This window comes from Syngnathus leptorhynchus, unplaced genomic scaffold, assembly GCF_054491065.1.
Source record: "Syngnathus leptorhynchus isolate UIUO unplaced genomic scaffold, UIUO_Slep HiC_scaffold_496, whole genome shotgun sequence".
In the NCBI taxonomy this organism is placed as follows: Eukaryota; Metazoa; Chordata; class Actinopteri; order Syngnathiformes; family Syngnathidae; genus Syngnathus; species Syngnathus leptorhynchus.
This window is the reverse complement of record NW_028232416.1, coordinates 32,501-36,982: the sequence shown is the minus strand read 5'-3', so window position 1 is coordinate 36,982 and position 4,482 is coordinate 32,501.

Genomic DNA, 4,482 nt, shown 5'->3' with positions numbered 1-4,482 from the left:
AAAAAACGACTAAGTGTCGCCTCTCTGAAAAAACGACTAAGTGCCCACGGCTCTGCGGGGCTTGTGAGTCCGCCCCGCGCCGGTTCGGCGGTCGGCCTCAAAAAGCGAAAAATCAGCCTCTCTCCCTGGAGCTCACCAAAAATTTGTCGAAATTTTTCTAAGTTCTCCTCGAGGTACCAGGGGGTGAGGTACCCGGGCTAAGGTGCAGTACCTTTTTTGGTCTTCAGGTGCGCCAGAGTACAATGAAATGGTCCCAGTAGTCAGTGTACTCATCGACTTTCCCCCCGTTTTCCAAAGCACCCCGTTTACGAGTATGGAGGAGATGGTGCTGGTCTCCCCACGGCGTCGGACACGCCGTCCTCGACAGCACAAGGTCGGATAGAAGACCTGAAAAGCGCCGTGGCACGCGCTGGAGGTGTCACTGTGGCGAAAAAGTGACTAAGTGTCAACTTTCGAAAAAACGGCTAAGTGTCAACTTTCGAAAAAACGGCTAAGTGTCAACTTTCGAAAAAACGGCTAAGTGTCAACTTTCGAAAAAACGACTAAGTGTCGCCTCTCTGAAAAAACGGCAAAGTGTCAACTTTCGAAAAAACGACTAAGTGTCAACTTTCGAAAAAACGACTAAGTGTCACCTCTCTGAAAAAATGGCAAAGTGTCAACTGCGAATGTGGTGGTGCATGGAAGGAAGTGGAGGACGGCCGCCTCCTTAAACACAGGCCGAAGAGGAGCGTCAGGGCCGGCTCCTTAAACACGGACCGAGTGTCGCCCTTAACACAGACCAAGCGGAGGACGGCCGCCTCCCTAAATACAGGCCGAACCGGAGCGCGAGGGCCGCTCCTTAAACATGGACCGAGTGTCGCCCTTAACACGGACCAAGGGGAGGACGGCCGCCTCCTTAAACACAGGCCGGAGAGGAGCGTCAGGGCCAGGCTCCTCAAACATGGACCGAGTGTCGCCCTTAACACGGACCAAGGGGAGGACGGCCGCCTCCTTAAACACAGGCCGGAGAGGAGCGTCAGGGCCAGGCTCCTCAAACATGGACCGAGTGTCGCCCTTAACACGGACCAAGGGGAGGACGGCCGCCTCCTTAAACACAGGCCGGAGAGGAGCGTCAGGGCCAGGCTCCTCAAACATGGACCGAGTGTCGCCCTTAACACGGACCAAGGGGAGGACGGCCGCCTCCTTAAACACAGGCCGGAGAGGAGCGTCAGGGCCAGGCTCCTCAAACATGGACAGAGTGTCGCCCTTAACACAGACCAAGCGGAGGACGGCCGCCTCCCTAAATACAGGCCGAACCGGAGCGCGAGTGTCGCTCCTTAAACACGGACCGAGTGGAGGACGGCCGCCTCCTTAAACACAGGCCGAACAAAATGACACAAAGTGTCAACTGCGAATGTTGTCCATCCAAGGAAGGAGCGTGATGCCCGGCCGGCTCCTTAAACACAGGCCGAGAGTCGCCCCGGACGGTCCGCCTCGCGGCGCCCGTCTGCTCGGATAAAATGACACAAAGTGTCAACTACGAATGTTGTCCATCCAAGGAGGGAGCGTGATGCCCGGCCGGCTCCGAAAACACAGGCCGAGAGTCGCCCCGGACGGTCCGCCTCGCGGCGCCCGTCTGCTCGGATAAAATGACACAAAGTGTCAACTGCGAATGTTGTCCATCCAAGGAAGGAGCGTGATGCCCGGCCGGCTCCTTAAACACAGGCCGAGAGTCGCCCCGGACGGTCCGCCTCGCGGCGCCCGCCCGCTCGGATAAAATGACACAAAGTGTCAACTACGAATGTTGTCCATCCAAGGAGGGAGCTTGAGGCCCGGCCGGCTCCTTAAACACAGGCCGAGAGTCGCCCCGGACGGTCCGCCTCGCGGCGCCCGTCTGCTCGGATAAAATGACACAAAGTGTCAACTGCGAATGTTGTCCATCCAAGGAAGGAGCGTGATGCCCGGCCGGCTCCTTAAACACAGGCCGAGAGTCGCCCCGGACGGTCCGCCTCGCGGCGCCCGTCTGCTCGGATAAAATGACACAAAGTGTCAACTGCGAATGTTGTCCATCCAAGGAAGGAGCGTGATGCCCGGCCGGCTCCTTAAACACAGGCCGAGAGTCGCCCCGGACGGTCCGCCTCGCGGCGCCCGCCCGCTCGGATAAAATGACACAAAGTGTCAACTACGAATGTTGTCCATCCAAGGAAGGAGCGTGATGCCCGGCCGGCTCCTTAAACACAGGCCGAGAGTCGCCCCGGACGGTCCGCCTCGCGGCGCCCGTCTGCTCGGATAAAATGACACAAAGTGTCAACTACGAATGTTGTCCATCCAAGGAGGGAGCGTGATGCCCGGCCGGCTCCGAAAACACAGGCCGAGAGTCGCCCCGGACGGTCCGCCTCGCGGCGCCCGTCTGCTCGGATAAAATGACACAAAGTGTCAACTGCGAATGTTGTCCATCCAAGGAAGGAGCGTGATGCCCGGCCGGCTCCTTAAACACAGGCCGAGAGTCGCCCCGGACGGTCCGCCTCGCGGCGCCCGCCCGCTCGGATAAAATGACACAAAGTGTCAACTACGAATGTTGTCCATCCAAGGAAGGAGCGTGATGCCCGGCCGGCTCCTTAAACACAGGCCGAGAGTCGCCCCGGACGGTCGCCTCGCGGCGCCCGTCTGCTCGGATAAAATGACACAAAGTGTCAACTACGAATGTTGTCCATCCAAGGAGGGAGCGTGATGCCCGGCCGGCTCCGAAAACACAGGCCGAGAGTCGCCCCGGACGGTCCGCCTCGCGGCGCCCGTCTGCTCGGATAAAATGACACAAAGTGTCAACTGCGAATGTTGTCCATCCAAGGAAGGAGCGTGATGCCCGGCCGGCTCCTTAAACACAGGCCGAGAGTCGCCCCGGACGGTCCGCCTCGCGGCGCCCGCCCGCTCGGATAAAATGACACAAAGTGTCAACTACGAATGTTGTCCATCCAAGGAGGGAGCGTGAGGCCCGGCCGGCTCCGAAAACACAGGCCGAGAGTCGCCCCGGACGGTCCGCCTCGCGGCGCCCGCCCGCTCGGATAAAATGACACAAAGTGTCAACTACGAATGTTGTCCATCCAAGGAGGGAGCGTGAGGCCCGGCCGGCTCCGAAAACACAGGCCGAGAGTCGCCCCGGACGGTCCGCCTCTCGAGGCGCCCGCCCGCTCGGATAAAATGACACAAAGTGTCAACTACGAATGTTGTCCATCCAAGGAGGGAGCGTGATGCCCGGCCGGCTCCGAAAACACAGGCCGAGATTCGACCCCGGACGGGCCGTCTTCTCCCGGCGCCCGCCCGCGTACGCCCCCCATCCCCGGTCGCCCGTCTGCTCCCGGCGGGCCTCCGAGTACCCCCTCACCCAACTGACCGACTGGCACTCATGACCCGCCTTGGTAGGGCCTCCATCGGCCTCGGCTCGTCCGACGTCGGGTGGACGGTTCCTACCCACTGCGGGTCGCACTCTAGCGCCCCGGCCGCCGCGTGAGCGTGCGCTCCCCGCGCCGCCCCGCAGGCCCCGGCGCGACCGTACTGCGGCGAGACCGAGACGACCCGGTTTGGCATCCATCCCACCTAGCCACGATCCACGGAGGCCGAGCGAGCGGCTGAGTGTCGGGCGCCGCGCGTGCGAGCGTCCGCCGGCCGCGCCGGTCCTTCCGCGAATGTCGTTTCTCAAACCCTCCGGCTTGATAGCGGCGGCACCACGGGAAGCCGTCCACACACACCGTCCGACCTCTATCCGAAAAGCCTTCCCGACCAACCGCGGTCGCGGGGGCGTCTGTCGCTCCGCATCGGGGGGGCGTATGGCTTCCGCGCTACGCGCTGCGGGCTCGGGGGGGCCGCAACGGCTGAGTCTGACTCGGCCGGGGCGCAGCTTCCCTCCCGGCAGTCAGCAATAGTGCCGATCGCGCCTGCCACCAGCCCCCTCCCCGACGGGTTCGTCGGCGCCGGCTGGCCGCCGTCCGCCTTCGTTCCCCGAGGGTTCCCAACCAGCGCCGATCCAACTCCGCATCCTGGCCGCACGCAGTGCGTGCCTCGCGCGGGTAAGTCGCCGGCGCAGCGCCGCAGCTCCCGACCCCCGCGTACGGGAATAGTTGAGGGCCTCAGCGGGCCGCACCGACCGAGTCCGACTCGGGCCGGGGCGCAGATTCCCGCTTGGGTGACCGAACGTTCTCTGCTCGGGCCGGAGGGCCGACGCCCGTCCCCCCCCCCGTCGTCCCCCACGGACCGCCTCCGAGGCCACTTCGCACGGCTCATCCTCGGCTCCCTACCAATGCTTAATCGATGGGGCCGCCCGGCCGGATTCGCGCCACCCTGTCCACCGCGAGTCTCCCCAGACTAACCCGAGTTACCGCCCAGCTCGCCTAACCTTGCACTCGCTCTGCCAAACGGTCGTGTAGTCGGCGGGCCGTCCTACGGGTCGCCCTCCCTCCCCAAACGCGCGGCGGGATAGCGGCAAGGCGGCGGCGGCGGCCAGCGGCG